This window comes from Bubalus kerabau, chromosome 9, assembly GCF_029407905.1.
Source record: "Bubalus kerabau isolate K-KA32 ecotype Philippines breed swamp buffalo chromosome 9, PCC_UOA_SB_1v2, whole genome shotgun sequence".
NCBI classification, from domain to species: Eukaryota; Metazoa; Chordata; class Mammalia; order Artiodactyla; family Bovidae; genus Bubalus; species Bubalus kerabau.
The window spans coordinates 91,519,354-91,537,018 of NC_073632.1; the positions used below are offsets into that span (position 1 = coordinate 91,519,354).

Genomic DNA, 17,665 nt, shown 5'->3' on the forward strand with positions numbered 1-17,665 from the left:
GAGAGTGAGGCTATTGCCATTTTCATGATAAAGAAGAGCAGAGCAGTGGATGACAAGATGATGAGATTGTTTCAGAAAAAAGCGGGAAATTGTTGCTAGAATGTTTTGTCGTGGTAAATTGTTCTTTTCATTTGCTTCTGGGCTTCTACCTCTCCTCCCCCCAAACCACACGAATGCTCTTGTCTTATATTCCTAAGCATAGATATCTTAACGAGGTCTTGGTGGATGAAGGGTAGTAGTGACGATGGAAATATTATATTCAGGTCTGAAATGTAAAAGACTAGCTGAATGCAGGTGTGGACATGCAGCCACACCCTGGTACTTGGGCATTTAATCTCTCACATATATGGGATGGCAAATATGGTACTGCCAGCATGTGATTTCTGGAACTGCAGGTGGTGGGTTAGTCTGTGTTCTTTCTATACCATGTGTACTTGTGTGGGAATAGATTTTCAATATCATCATATTTTTCATAGGATCTTTGACCTAACAGGTATCTTGTTTAATTTGCCTTCTTCTAATATGAATACATGATGGAACTGATGAATTTTTCCAAGGAACCTACTAAACGTACCAGAATGAAAGCTTCCTCTGATCTCTGACTCTGCTGCTGCTGCTAAATCACTTCAGTCGTGTCCGATTCTGTGTGACCCCATAGATGGCAGCCCACCAGGCTCCTCTGTCCCTGGGATTCTCCAGGCAAGAACACTGGAGTGGGTTGCCATTTCCTTCTCCAGTGCATGCAAGTGAAAAGTGAAAGTGAAGTCTCTCAGTCATGTCTGACTCTTAGTGACCCCATGGACTGCAGCCCACCAGGCTCCTCCGTCCATGGGATTTTCCAGGCAAGAGTACTGGAGTGGGGTGCCATCACATTTTTTCCAGATCTCTTTTTCTCCTCCATCTTCTCTTCTGGCTAGAGTACAATCTTTTCTCACCTGCCAAAGTGCCTTAACCACTCACCCCCTTCTCTAGGAAAGTGGACAGAGTGGTGTGGACACTTACCCAGGACCTTTTCCTTCTGACCTGCCCTTGTGATAATGACTGAAATGCTAGTAAAACCAACTTTACTATCATCTGGAGCTAGACGCACAGAGCCCATCAAAGACTTTTGAGTAGAAGGTAGGACAGAAATACAATTAAATGAATAAAGAAACAAAGAAATGATCTAAGAGCTATGAAGTCAAGGTCAAAGTATAATTCAAGATTTAAAAAAATGATTGAATTTGGGTGAAATTGACACACTGCTACAGAGTGTCTTTTTGGCTTTTTTGACATGATGCAGTTGTGTGAAGCTATTTAAGAAAGCATCTCTAAAGAAGATGTGTTTAAAGAAGGAATGTTACTTCCTTTATGAGTGAAAAAGAATGTAAACAGCATTGTTGAAATGTTACATGGAATAACCATTCTTTTTTTTTTTTTTTGGAATAACCATTCTTAATATATGCACAGGACAGATGGCAGATAGATATTTAATTTTTTAATTGATTTTTAAAGTGACTGCTTTTATGAAGGATGCTGGTTTTTCTAAAAAATTCTCATGTTTACCATATTCAAAAGAAGAAAAGTCTGTTTTGCTGGATTCATTCCGTTTAATATCTCCAAAGAGAAGCTTACTACCTGGATTCTGGAGATCTTGAGCAGAATGTAGCAAATATGTGAGCTTTGGCGGGGGTGGGGGCGGTATAAAGACGACCTAGTGATGACTAAATTCTGTACTGAGTAATTGGAGTGTAAAGAGTTCATTCCCTTATCTTATCTCTCTGGGTCTTGCTTACCTGCTAATAATGGAACTGAGTCCATATAGGTATTTCTGAGTCTCACATGTGCTTCCTCCTGATGAGGTCACCTGCCTGGGATATCTACTTTTTTACTCCTGTCTTTCTCTGCCTCACCTCTTCTGGGCTCTACTGATGTATCCTAAAGATACCGTAATCACAACGAGCACCTGTGCTTCTAAGGACACTTCCTTGTACAATAGTCACTGCCAGTAAAGCTTGGAACCCTGGAGATGTCAAAGCTACGGCATGCAGTGCTTTTCTGATTTTCTGGGTTGTATACCATGAGGGTCTATCAAAGTGGCTTTTACTCTCATATATTAGAGAATTTGGTGGAAAACAGCCTTTTCCCATTCTTTGTTCACAGCTCTCTCCCTTCCTTGAGAGAGATATGAATCCAGATATGAGTCCAGAGGGAGCTGAGCTGGCAATAAAGACGAGAAGTAACACTACGGCATACCTAGTTAGCCTTTCCTTCAGAAGCTTGATTCTCCCAATTCCTGTATGATGAATTCTAACCCAAACACTCCCCTGTTCCTCATGCCAATGACATTTGATTAGCTTGGTTCCCTAATTTTTGCAGACATGTCCAGAAGGGTTCCAGCTTAACACCAAGTTGCAACTTCTAGCTACATTTGTAGTGCTGTCAAATATATCTCCTTCCCATATAAGGGGCTTTAACTTACCAAATACGAAACTCCTTTGAGGTCAGGAGCCACTATTTAGTTTCTTTCACAATACATGGTCTAATTCTGGATGCTGCTGATTTCAGAGAAGACATTGTGTAGATGGCGATGGGCCTCTTTTAATAGAGATGAAAATAAGTAATCATGGTGTAGACTGCAGCAAGATACATTTAGTTAAGAAAAAAATAACAGAAATTCCTAAATGGAGATTTGTGTTCCTTTGCCTCCCCTTGACTCCTCTTTTCTCTTACATGTCACATCCAACACAGAAAGAAATATTGTTTGTGCTACAGTCAAAACATATCTAAACTTTGACAACTTAATACCATTCTTTCCATTACCATCCTAGTCCAAGCCAACATCATCTCTCCCTTGGGTTTTTGTAAAAACCTACTAATTGATCCTTGCCCCTTCCCACATCTATTCTTAAGGCAAAGGGGTCTTCTAAAAATTTAAGTCAGGTAATGTCTTTTAATCTTACATGCTCAATGCCTGAAAATGGCTTTTCATTTTTCTCATAACAAAGTCCTTGCAATGGCCTTCAAAGTTTATATTCTGTCACTGGGACTGAGTTCTTTATAATGGAATAATAAACCATCATGACAAATAGAATTTTAGAAAGTTCTCAGAGATCTTAAAAATCCTGTATTTAATGAATATATGTAGTAGAAAACCAAAACAAAATATGAGCTAAGAGTTCTAGCTCAGCCACAGAGTAATCCCATGTGATCTTGTCATTTTTTGTCTCTGTCTTTCTTCCTTATAAAAATTAATGACTTGGCTCCAGATCATCTTTAAATATTTTTCAAGTTCTAGAATTTATAATATATTAAGACCATATGACTGAACTATGTTCAAAAATAATGTATTTATAGATTCATTTTTTCTAAAGTTATTCATGAATTTAGATTAATCAATATACACTTTTTGCCAGTCACCTTGTAAAAACCTGGAGAATTTATTGAATAGAACTGCTTAGAATTAGTGTCTTAATTTGTGGTCATGGAATGTAGCCAGCATATCCATGTAAAATCAAACTTTTGACTTTGGACAATTTGGAATAATATTCTTATCAAGTAAGTTAACTAACCATAGTCAACATAATCATCACACAAAAGAATCATTCTTTCTTAGTTCTTAAAACTACCTCCTTCAAGATGCTTCTCAAATTGTGCAGAGCATATCTATAATTATATTTTAATTGTGATGGTGATGGTGATGGTGATGATGATAATGGTGATAACATTTGTTTAGGACTTACTGTTCTAAGCACTTGGTATGTGTTCAATGCTCAGTTGCTCAGTCATGTTCGACTCTTTGGGACCCCATGGACTGTAGCCTGCCAGACTCCTCTGTCCATGGAAATTTCCAGGCAAAAATACTGGACTGGGTTGCCATTTCCTTCTCCAGGGTATCTTCTGTGAGCTGAGCATCAGACACACATCTCTTGTGTCTCCTGCATTGGCAAGTGGATTCTTTACCACTGCTCCACCTGAGAAGCCCCTCTAAGCACTTTATATACATAAACTTACTTGTCATAACAATCTGACAAGATAGATACTGATATCATTTGTTTTAATGTATAGAGATGTAAAGAACTTGTCAAAAAGTGTTGTAGTTGGGATGTGAAACTAGACAATGTAACTACAGAATTCATTCACTAACTTATACTGTATGATTGTTTTATGTAAGAGATATTAGCTTTTAGTTTTTTTTTTCAGTTTGTTCTCTCTTTTAGATATTTATTTCATTGTTTAGAGCCACCTTATTTGGGAAAATAAACTGAGGTATCTCTGACAAATTATTTTATATTTCTAATTATTTGAATCCTTTTTATTTCTCTCTCAGTGTTAAATGTTTTACATGATATTTCAAAAAGGGGGCCCTTATTTTCAAGCTCATTATCTTTAACCTGAGACTCCACAATATAATTCTCTATTTGCATACCAGTCTTTATCTATGGAATTTGTTATTGTTTAGTCACTAGAAAAATGGCACAAAAAGAATCAGACATGACTTAGCGACTAAAACACCAAAACAAAGTCTCTAAATTGTTTAACTCTAAATTGTGTGACCCCATGGACTATAGTCTGCCAGGCTCCTCTGTCAATGGGATTTGCCAGGTAAAAATACTAGAGTGGGTTGCCATTTCTTTCTCAGGGGTATTTTCCCAACCCAGGGATCAAACCCACGTCTCCTGCATTGGTGGGTGGATTCTTTACCACTAAGCCAACAGGGAAGCCCATCTATGGAACTATAGCTATATAAAACCTGATTTGGAATAAGTAGGTAATAATTCTTTGAAATCCTCTGTTATAATTATTAAAATTCTAAAAATTAAGCAAAGATTTGTTCTAATTCCTATATTCTTTTATTTGAAGAAAGTGAAAATAAGCATGGTTTATTTGTGTAAATACATAAAAATAGCTACCATTTATTGAAGGTTTGGCATGTACTAAACTAATAATATATGATATCTCCAGTCTTAACAACCTGAAAGGTTGATTTGCAAGATAAAGAAGTTAAACAATTACCCCAATTACTAAATTAATAAGTTGTTGTTGTTTTTGCTGTTCCATAGCTAATTCATGTCCGACTCTTAGCAGTCCAGTGTACTGCAGTGGACCAGGCTTCCCTGTCCTTCACTGTCTCTTGGCATTTGCTCAAACTCATGTCCATAGAGTTGGTGATGCCATTCAAACATCTAATTCTCTGTTACTCCCTACTTCTCCTGCCCTGAATCTTTTCCAGCATCAGGGTCTTTTCCAAAGAGTCAGCTCTTCACATCAGGTGGCCAAAGGATTTGAGCTTCAGCTTCAGCATCAGACATTCCAATGAATATTCAGAGTTGATTTCCTTCACTATTGACTGGTTTAATCTCTTTGCTGTCTAAGGGACTTTCAAGAGTCTTCTCCAAAACCAGAATTTTGAAAGCATCAGTTCTTTGGCACTCAGCCTTCTTTATGGTCCAACTTTCACACCTGTACATGACTACTGGAAAAACCATATCTTTGACTATATGGACCTTTGTTGGCAAAGTGATGTCTCTGCTTTTTAATACACTGTCTAGGTTGGTCATAGCTTTTCTTCCATGGAGCGATCGATCATCTTTTAACTTCATGGCTACAGACAACATCTGCAGTGATTTTGGAGCCCAAGAAAATAAAGTCTCTCACTGTTACCATTGTTTCCCCATCTATTTGCTATGGAATGATGAGAGCAGATGCCATGATCTTCATTTTTTGAATATTGAGTTTTAAGCTAGCTTTTTCACCCTCTTTTTTAAATTTTATCAAGAGGCACTTTAGTTCCTCATCACTTTAAAGAGGTATCATCTGTGTGTCTGAGGTTGTTATTTCTCCTGGCAATCTTGATTCCAGTTTGTGAGTCATCCAGCCCAGCATTTTGCATGATGTAATCTGCATAGAAGTTAAATAAGCAGGGTGACAATATACAGTCTTGTCATAGTTCTTTCCTAATTTTGAACCAATCCATTTTTCCATGTTCAGTTCTAACTGTTGCTTCTTGTCCTGCCTACAGGTTTCTCAGGATACAGTTTAGGTGGTCTGGTATTCCCATCTTTTGAAGAATTTTCCACAGCTTGTGATCCACACAAAGGCTTTAGCATAGTCAATGAAGTAAAAATAGATATTTTATTGGGTTCCTTTTACTTTTCTATAATCTAACTGATGTTGAAAATTTAATCTCTGGTTCCTCTGCCTTTCCTGAATCCAGCTTGTACATCTGGAAGTTCTCAGTTCTCACTTACTGCTAAGCCTTGCTTGAAGGATTTTGAGCATTACCTTGTTAGCATGTGAAATGAATGTAATTGTATGGTAATTTGAACATTCTTTGACATTGCCCTTCTTTGGGATTGGAGTGAAAACTGACCTTTTCCAGTCCTGTGACCACTGCTGAAAGAGTTTTCCAAATTTACTGGCATATTGAGTGCAGCACTTTCACAGCATCATCTTTTAGGATTTGAAATAGATCAGCTAGAATTCCATCACCTCCACTAGTTTTGTTTATAGTAATGCTTTCTAAGGCCCACTTGACTTCACACTCCAAGATGTCTGGCTCTAGATAAGTGACCCACGCCATTTGTCTGGGTCATTAAGACCTTTTTTGTATAGTTCTGTGTATTTTTGCCACATCCTTGACATTTCTGTCCTTTATTGTGCCCATCATTGCATGAAATATTCCCTGGTATCTCTAATTTTCTTGAAGAGATCTCTAGTCTTTCCCATTCTACTGCTTTCCTCTATTTCTTTGCATTGTTCACTTAAGAAGGCTTTATTATCTCTCCTTGCTGTTCTTTGGAACTTTGCATTCATTTGGGTATATCTTTCCCTTTCTCCTTTGCCTTTCACTTTTCTTCTTTTTTAAGCTACTTATAAGGTCTCCTCAGACAACCATTTTGCCTTCTTGCATTTCTTTTTCTTGGGGATTGTTTTGGTCACCACCTCCTATACAATGTTACGAACCTCCATCTATAGTTCTTCAGGTACTCTCTTTATCAGATCTAATCCCTTGAATCTATTCATCACCCCCACTGTATAATCATAAAGGATTTGATTAGGTCATATCTGAATAATCTAAGCTGTGATTTTTGTGTTCTGGCAGAAGTTGAGAACATGTTCTTCTACTCCACCATTTTGATCAGGCAAAATTCAAATTACCTACTATACCCTAGCATCATATAGATATACACATATCAAATTGCAACCTCTTCAATGATAAGAATCAGAAATGACTGAGTGATTCACACACACACACATAATGGTAGGAACCAGATTTTATATATATATATATATTTTTTTTTTTCTTCCTTATCATGCCAAGTACAATGTTTTGATATGTTCATTGTTTAGGAAGGAACTATGTCAGAAAGCTTGGAGTGTCATGGTGAGATAGGATAGCTTCGTGTGTGGTCCTTAGTTCTCTTTCATATTCCAGGATCAGTAAGTTTTACCTAGTGTGGTAAGGGTTGATGTTCTTCAATCAGCCTCTGTTTCTATAATTCATCTGTAAACTTGGGTCTAATATTTGCTTACCTCTCAGATTGTTGTGTTTGTCTATTCACAAAATGCTTATTTGTTTTAAACCAAAACTGAGTGTCAGTATTATGTCTGTCAGAGACACAGTCTTTACTGAAGTTGAAGAAGAGATTTCTGGCTTTCATCCTATTCCTAGAGTTGGCATTCTCCTTGGCACCTACCCTGGCTTCCTCCTCTTGGGAAGCCCTTCTAGTAGATTTACAGTCTACCTTTTTAGGAGTCTCTGTTTAGATATATTTAGGTATGACATATTTAATTATGCATTTCCTAGACCCTTCTAGTTAGTGGATTCTGACATCTTATTTCTACACTATAAGTAACAAGCACCCAATAAAGATAATTAGGTCAATAACTTCCATTTCATCCCTTCTCTCTTGATCAGTCAATTTATAGTATGTGGTCCTTAAATTTAAAGTGCCTGTTCCTTTCTTGGGTCTTCCCTGGTAGCTCAGATTGTAAAGAATCTGTCTATAATGTGGGAGAGCCTGGTTCCATCCCTGGCTCAGGAGGATCCCCTGAAGAAGGGAGTGCCTACCCATTCCAGTATTCTTGCCTGGAGAATTCTATGGGCAGAGGAACCTGGTGGGCTACAGTCTATGGGGTCACAAAGCGCTGCTCACACTGAGCAACTAACACACTCACACTTTCATCTTTCACTTCTTTTTCACATACCTTTCTTATTGGTGTGTACTGTTTTACCTGTCATCTCTCCCACCTTTGTAATCTTCTCATTCACTAGATCCACTTTCTGTTATCTGTCATTAAAGAGAAATCCTCCAAATCCCCAATCTAAAATCTTATCTGTGAAAACACTAATACCACAATGTATGAGTTGAAAGCATATGAAACAACCTTAGACACATTTTAAAAATATGACTGAAATGGAGCAATTACTTTTTCTGGAAAGAAGCCTACAGTTTCATTTTAAAACAAAGGAAATATTTGTTTTTTACAGTGTATTTTTTTTGGTCTTTTTTTCTAGAACCTAAACACATATTTAGAAGAGTGACCTTTATACCCTTGAAACATAAGATGATATACCATGGTATTACGTTCCACACACTTATATTTTTAATGAAAAATGAGTTACTTTAGATCCCATCTTCCCATTATGAAAAAAATGGGGAAATATCTAAAGTGTGCAGCCTTCAGGCAAAATTGCAAAGGTTATATGTTTTAAGTAAATGTGGACTTCCAGTGAAGTGTGACATCCCTCAAAATGGATTATAATCAGAAAGCGGCCCAAACTGATAAGCATCTTCTGACGCATAACGGTCACGACTTAAATATTCATAAGCTGGCCTTCTCTAGGATCCCAAGGGCAGAAAATGATCACTAACCTGCTGACAGACTATCCTTTCCTTGAAACACTCCTTCTCCAAAGGCAGATTAATGGGAGCTTTGTGGAAGATTACACTGTTAGAAAAACACATGAGAAACGTGTGCTAAGAAAGGAGAAGAGATTTACAGTACTTTGGAGAATAAGCATCATTTGTAGGATACTGACAGTTATTTCAAGCACAGACCTCAACCATGGAAATGCTCAGGATTTCCACAAAATTGGGGGACAGTTAGTAATTATTCACTCTTCCTTTATATCAATGCTTATTTCTGTGTTCCAGATAACACACACCTGAAAACTGAAAGACTCTACTCTCATGGTCTCTATTTGCCTAGAAGATATTAAAAATACTGAAGGAAAGGGTTTCAAGTGCCTTTTGTATCATAAGGCACTGGCTCAAATTTTAATGAATGAAAAAGGATGTCGTTAATCATTTACCCAAGTTTGTGTTTGAGGCTGATTGAAGACTACAGGGAATTTATCTTAATACATTTTTGTAGTTTCCGTGACAGTCAATTCTCAATCTGGCTGTACATCAGACTCATCAGGGCCTCTTAAAAATATGGATTCTTGGATCTCACCCCACACCATTAGTAGAATTTCTTGCTGAAGACATTTGGATCTTCTTTTTTTCAAAAGGACTCAAGATGAGTTAAATTTCAGAACCACAACTATGTGATGCCTGCATCAGGGTTTTGCACTCAGGTGATTTAGAAGGCACTTACTCCTTGGAAGGAAAGTAATGACCAACCTAGATAGCATATTCAAAAGCAGAGACATTACTTTGCCAACAAAGGTTCGTCTAGTCAAGGCTATGGTTTTTCCTGTGGTCATGTATGGATGTGAGAGTTGGACTGTGAAGAAGGCTGAGCGCCGAAGAATGGATGCTTTTGAACTGTGGTGTTGGAGAAGACTCTTGAGAGTCCCTTGGACTGCAAGGAGATCCAACCAGTCCATTCTGAAGGAGATCAGCCCTGGGATTTCTTTGGAAGGACTGATGCTAAAGCTGAAACTCCAGTACTTTGGCCACGTCATGCGAAGAGTTGACTCATTGGAAAAGACTCTGATGCTGGGAGGGATTGGGGGCAAGAGGAGAAGGGGACGACAGAGGATGAGATGGCTGGATGGCATCACTGACTCGATGGACGTGAGTCTGAGTGAACTCCGGGAGTTGGTGATGGACGGGGGGCCTGGCGTGCTGGGATTCATGGGGTCGCAAAGAGTCGGACACGACTGAGCGACTGATCTGATCTGATGTTCACTATGAATGAATCACTTACAAGATATATTTGAAAGGGAAGATGAAGTGAAAAATTTAATTCCACTGCCTATCAATCCACCATTTCAGTCCCAGGTGGTTTTTTATTTCTTTATTTTTGTATTGTATTTTGCTTTACCTTGAAATTTATTTACTTTCAAAAGTTTCTTTTAAAAGTAAAGATACATCTGAAAGTAGTATATAATAGTAGTGTTAGTAGTAGTAATAGCAGTAGTAGCAGTAATAGTAATAAATACTCTTTGCAACTCTGCTTATTTCCTGTGTTTCTGTCTCCTCCTGATGCCCATACTGGCCTATTGAACTGCCGCTGAAAACATTGCCATGTCCCAATTCTCAGACTAATCAGTATGTAGGATAGGAAGCATGTAAACATGTGGTAGATTTAACCTCAGCCATCTCCAAGTCTGAGGTTGCCCATAGCAGACCAATGGACTCCTATTGTTGAGTACAACTGATCCTTGAACAACATCAGTTTGAACTGCATAGATTTACTCTTACATGGTTATTTTTCCAAGTATTAAATATTATAAGTCCTACATGGTTGATGGTTGATTGAATCTGAAGTTGGGGAGGAAGCACAGATATGGAATACTGCTACAGGTATATGTTATAAGTGGATTGACCTACACATTGCTCAAGGGTCAACAGTACTATTCTATGTCATGAATATGCTTCAATTTGCTTAACCATTCTCCTGTTGGTGGGCATTTGGATTATTTTCGGTTTTGACTATAATGAATATAGCTCTATTCCCTCTTAATTCTTTTTGTCCTATTATTGTTATACATACTACATATGTATATATATATAAATTATTAATTTATACAGTTTATATTTATTAAGGAAGCTGATAAAAAAAAGCAGGGTAAGTATATATTTATAAATTCATTATATTTACCATCCTATGTGCTGTTTCTGATTCTCTACATCTTTTTTCCCTGTGGATAAAATTTTCCATCTGGTATCCTTTCCTTGCTCTGATATAAATTTGCTACCACCCACAACTTTTGTGCTGTTATCAATATACTACATTTCTGTATGTATAGGCCCCTGCATATAATATATGCATATTGTTTTATACAATCACTTTTAAAATCATTTAAGGATATATAAAAGAAAAGATGTGTTTATACTGTTTTATTTTATAATTATTTAACTGTATTTACTTGTGCTGTGTGTGTGTGTGTGTGTGTGTGTGCGTGTGTGTGCCTGTGTGTGTGAATTTTCATCTGGGGTAACTTGCTTTAAGCCTGAAGAATTTTCTTTAAGATTTTATTTTATTCTTTTGTAAGGTGGCCCTGCTAGAAATAAATTCATTCAGTATTTCTTTATCTGAGAATATCTTTACTTCACCTTCATTTTTGAGAAACAATTTTGCTTGAGTCTTGGTTAATAGATTTTTAGTTTAGCACTTAAAAAATTTTTTTTAATTGAAGGATAATTGCTTAACAGAATTTTGTTGTTTTCTGTCAAACCTCAACCTGAATCAGCCATAGGTATACATATATCCCTCCCTTTTGAAGGTTCCCCCCATCTCCCTCAGCACTTTGACTATTTCAATACTTTGACTGTGTCATTCAAGTGCCTTCTGGCCCCCTGGCCAGATCATGAGATCATTTCTTAATTAGCTGAAATTCAACTGCATGTAATGAGTTGTTTTTCTCTTGCCGCTTTTAAGATTTTCTTTTTCTTGATTTTCACGGCTTTTACTATGATGTACCTGAGTGTGGATCTTTTTGTATTTATTCTACTTGGAGTTCATTTTTGCCTGTATTGATAAAAGGTTTTCAATAAATCTGGGGAGTTTCCAGACAATTTTTCTTTGAATATTTTTTTCTGTTCCATTTCCTTTCTCCACTTCTTTTGGTACTCCTATTATATGTATGCTATAATATACATAGCATACAAAGGGTTTTATATTTCTTTGAGGCTGTGTTCATTTTTAAAAATTCTATTTCCTATCTTTTTGAATTGTATAATTATTGATATATCTTCAGGTTCAACTATTCTTTCTTCTTGAAGTTCAAACCTGCCATTGCATTCTTTGTTTATTGTACTTTTCAACTCTAGAATTTCTTCTTGATTTTTCTACAATGTCTATATTTTTAATGACATTTGGTTAGGCATTTATTTCTTTAAGCATGATTTCCTTAGTTCTTTGAATATATTTATAAAAGATACTTTGAAGGCTTTGTTATAGCTGACATCTGGTATATTTCCCGGACAGTTTTAGTTGCTTGCTTTTTTAAAGTATGTATGAGTCACATTTCTGTTTTTTTTTTTTTTTAAATATAGCACAAGTATTTTTTTTTTTTGCTATTGTTGAAAACCACACGTTTTAGATAATATATTGTAGCAACTCTGTATACGGATTCTCCTATCCCCTCCCTGGAGATTGTTTTTGTTGTTTGTGCTTTTATTTGTCTTGTGCCTTGACTAGACTATTTTAGTGAAGCCTATTTCCCTCAGTGGGAAGTGTTTGATTTTGTTTCTCAGAGGATGCATGTAACCTTGGGTGTGCACATACTCACTTTGGGGTGACAGTGGTTTAATCAAGGTGTCATTGACTGTCGCTTTTCCTGGTCTCTCTGTTAAACTGTATATCTCATTTGTTATTGTACTCAAATTTAGGCTTCATTAATTACTGAGCAATTTCTCTATTGATTTAAACAATGTCTGGGAGGTTACCTTCTCCGTATTCTGATTCAATTAAATTTGGACATGAGTAATTTTGAGGCTAATCTTTGGTTTGTTCTGAGGAGAGAAGGTGATCAGGTTGGAAATAGGACTGTTTTGGTGTGATAATTCTTCTTACTGGCAAACCCTTAACCACTGTAGCATCCAGAGTTGTCAGAACCCCACCTAAAATGTGTGGTTTTCAACAACAAGAGACCCTGTCCCACTTTTATTTAATTTTGATAGATAGCAAAATAATTAAGCCTTACCTATTTCAGACAGTAAAAATAAATAACTTCTCACTGTTCAATTATTCTAGGGATTTAGCTATAAGGGTTGATACTTACATGAAAGAAATTTGCATGTCTTTCCCTGAGGTACTTACCCAGAGCCCTTATTATAGGTATAGTTTATGTCAAGGATGTTCACATATTTGGAAGGATTTAGCTACTTATTTTTTATCTGACATCATTTAGAAACAAGACTGTTTTAAACATTCCTTTTAGTAATTTTTAAAAAATTAATTATTTTAATTGGAGGTTAATTACTTTACAATATAGTATTGGTTTTGCCATACATCTACATGAATCAGCCATGAGTGTACATGTGTTCCCCATCCTGAACCCCCTCCCACCATTTTTATACTATTTTTTCATAGTAGTCATTTTCGTCCTGCACATGTATATTCCCTAGAAATTACCATAGCAATTCTTCAAAATGAAGATGTAGTTTCAGTGATTTGTGAAAGTACTATACAATAACTAGAGAGTTTGACCTAAAAGGCTTTTGAGTTTGGCATTCCTCGCCAATGAGGAAACAAGCTGGTATATTTTTCCTTCTTTGCTCACCAAATATAGCATATTGTACAGTTATTAAAATTCACTCTAGTCAATGTCCATGGAGATTGCAAGCTTACCTAAATACTCAAAGGAGCTGGAATTGCAAAAATTTTGTCAGAAACAAAGTATAGAAGGGCAATTTGCTTGCATGTTTTGTCAAAATAGAAGTAGAATATTGAAAATTATGAAATTGATTTATTGACTTTGGTCAATACTATTGGAAATATTAGAAAATTTTGTACTGATTGATATAAAATTGATCACTTCATTGATCACTCAATGAAGCTTAAAATTTCAAAAGGATATCTTGAGCTCCTTAACTATGTTTCAGGTTGTTAAATTAGAGATGTTTATACTTGTCTCCTAGAGACTTTGTGTCTTGAGTTTTCTGTGTAGAAGGAAAGATGTTGCATAGAGAATGACTTGTGGTGCAAATACTTTTCATCTATCCAAGATCTTGCTATCCCAAGGCTCAGCTTCAGGAGAATCTGCTTCCAAACTCATGCACTTTGCTGTTGCCAGATCTCAAGTTCTTGCTGGCTGTTTGCTTGAGATAATCAGTTTCTTGCCACATGGGCCTCTCCATGGGGAAGCTTACATAACATCTAACTTTTCTAGAGCAAGCCAGCAAGAGAGAAAGAGAACAGGTGGGCATAAGAGTGAAAGTGGGAGAGAAAGAGAGAGAGAGAGAGAAAGTAATGGAAGTCATGGTCTATTTGTAACCTAATTGTAGAAGTGCTATCCCATAACTTTTGCCAAATTCTATTTATTAGAAGCATATCACTAGGTCCAGTGACTCAAGAGAAGGAGAGTGCATAAAAAAGTGAATACCAGAATGCAGGACTATATTAGAGAGTAGTACAGTAGTATGAACAGAATCATAGTACTTGCATTTGTCATTCACTCTTTTTTGATAAGAGTTTAGCTTTAGTTATTTTATGATCTTGATTTTCAAGCCATTATGCTAATATGGTTAAAGCAGGAATCATAGTGAATTTTTTTGCAATTACAGCATTAAAAGACATAAGTACCCTCTGCCAGCAGGGCTTCCCAGGTGGTGTAGCTGGTAGAGAATCCACTGGCAAATATAGGAGATACAAGAGATGCATATTTGATCCCTGGGTTGGGAAGATCTCCAGGAGAAAATGGCAACCCACTCCAGCTTTCTTGCCCAGAAATGGACAGAGAAGCCTGGCAGGCTGTAGTCACAAAGAATCGGACATGACAGAGCACAAGCACAAGCATGAACCCTCTGTTAGCATTATCACTTGAGTTTGCTGAGATTTTTTGCAGACAATTATTACTACCTCTACTTTCCCTGTGTCATCCATTGAAAAGATTTAGGAAGACCTATCGCCATTTGTCTCAATTCAGTTCAGTCGCTCAGTCATGTCCGACTCTTTGCGACCCCCATGGACTGCAGCACACCAGACATCCCTGTCCATCACCAACTCCCGGGGTTTAATCAAACTCATGTCCACTGAGTCAGTGATGCCATCCAACCATTTCACCCTCTGTCATCCTCTTCTCCTCCTGCCTTCAATCTTCCCCAGGATCAGGGTCTTTTCCAATGAGTCAGTTCTTTGCATCAGGTGGCCAAATTATTGGAGTTTCAGCTTCAGCATCAGTCCTTCCAAAGCATATTCAGGACTGATTTCCATCACCCGAGTTCAAAAGCATCAATTCTTCGTTACTCAGCTTTCTTTATAGTCCAGCTCTCACATCCATACATTACTACTGGAAAGACCACAGCTTTGATTAGACAGACCTTTGTTGGGAAAGTAATGTCTCTGCTTTTTAATATGCTTTCTAGGTTGGTCATAACTTTTCTTCCAAAGAACAAGCATCTTTCAATTTCATGACTGCAGTCACCATCTGCAGTGATTTTGGAGCCCCTAGAAATAAAGTCTGTCACTGTTTCCACTGTTTCCCCATCTATTTGCCATAAAGTGATGAGACCAGATGCCAGGATCTTAGTTTTCTGAATGTTGAGTTTTAAGCCAACTTTTTCACTCCTCTTTCACTTTCATCAAGAGGCTCTTCAGTTCCTCTTTTCTTTCTGCCATAAGTGTGGTGTCGTATATGAGGTTATTGATATTTCTCCTGGTAATCTTGACTCCAGTCTTGTGCTTCATCCAGTCCAGCATTTCTCATGATGTACTCTGCATATAAGTTAAATAAACAGGGTGACAATATATAGCCTTGATGTACTCCTTTTCCTATTTGGAACCAGCCCATTGTTCCATGTCCAGTTCTAACTGTTGCTTCTTGACCTGCATACAGATTTCTCAAGAGGCAGGTCAGGTGGTCTGATATTCCCATCTCTTTCAGAATTTTCCACAGTTTGTTGTTTCCATCATTTGTCTGAATATACCTTTATAGGCTTCCCCATGGTCCTAGAGGTAAATAACTCACCTGTCAATGCAGAAGAGTTAAAAAATGGAGGTTTGATCTCTGGGCGGGGAAGATTCCCTGGAGGAGGGAATGGGAACTCAATCCAGTATTCTTGCCTGGGAAATCCCATGGACAGAGGAGCCTGGTGAGCTACAGTCCATAGGCTTGCAAAGAATCAGATATGATTGAAGTGACTTAACACACACACACTTGTGTAGATGGTGTTTCTTGATTGGATTTATTATATTATCCATAGGAGAAACTATATTAAAAGCAGGAACATTTTATTTTATGGAAATTGGTTTGATTTTGTAGGATTTTTGTTTTCAAAAGGGTAAATAGTAAAACAGTGCAATACACATAAATACAAATGCAGAATCCATTTCATAAATCCAAAATATTCTCTTCTGCTTTGAGCTAAGTGAGGTCTGATTCTTGAAAGGATTGGGCTATCCCGTTGAAATAAAGGAAAATTGGGGGGAACAAAGGAAAGAAAATATCCTCTTTTAGTTCATTGGAAAAACATTTTTAAATCAGAAGTTTTCAAGTCTTTATGCACAATTCTCATGATAAGGAAAATAACATGTGAATGGTATACCCTCTTAGTGAGATGAGAAAGACTTAGTATTTTCTAAATATGATATGGCTTATATTGAACTTTGAAAATATGCTGTTGTATTTCAAAGAACATAATGTAACACTTGGTTTATGTACACCTATATGTTATAATAGCATCATGGCTATAGGAAAGCATTTAACCCTCCTTCTTCACTTGTAGAAGAGAGACAAATATTGCTACTATATAGTACTTATCTCATAAGATATTTTGTTGATGAAGTGATAAACTATAAACATGTTAAGGATAGGGTCTTTTTTTCACTCACTGTTGAATCCCTAGTACCCCTATAACAATGCCTGGAACTCAGACGGTATTCATTACATACTTGGTATTAAGCCAATATGTCCAGTTTAGTACCTGACACACAGTAAACATCCAATAAATATTGACAATTGTGATTATCTATCCAACTACAAAATCCATTTATCTAAAGTCAGTGCGGATGTTTTAAGTCAAAATAGTCAAGCAGAAGTTGCAGAACCACCTGCCAGGAACTGGAAGAGATTGCTCTGTTAGAAAGATTTATTGGTCTACATGATTTTAAGTTATGTTGTAACTGTTTTTTTAGAATTGATGAATTGATATGCTTACCTCCCTTTTGAGCATTACAGAACATAGTTACAATTTTACTGTCTCCCCATGCTCTTCTCTGGTCAAATTAGGGTGAGAAAATTAGTACAAAAGACTCAGAGACCCTGATTTACTAAAATTTTGATTTAGATCAGTTTGATGTATCTCCTCTAGAATCAACAGCTCAATAATACTTGAAAGGGAAAAATTTATATATATTTCTCTTGAAGATAAATTAAATATTATAATTCTTTTGTGTCTTTTAAGCAACAAGGAAATTGTATGTGATATATACTAAAATAATTCATTCAATAAATTATTCAAAAAGATAATTAAATCTTTAATGAACTTATTTCTCTAAATCGAGCAGTAAATTATGTCAAATAATTACTCTAAAAAGATAGCTTTTGACCAGCAGTGACAAGAGT

At 36.7% G+C, this 17,665-nt stretch overlaps 1 protein-coding gene across 2 annotated transcripts in view; it reads left to right on the plus strand.

Annotated features, from left to right (window-relative positions):
- GRM1 (glutamate metabotropic receptor 1) overlaps window positions 1–17,665 on the plus strand; it is a 431,554-nt gene that overhangs the window by 155,928 nt on the left and 257,961 nt on the right. The gene's annotated exons all lie outside the window — the stretch shown is intronic.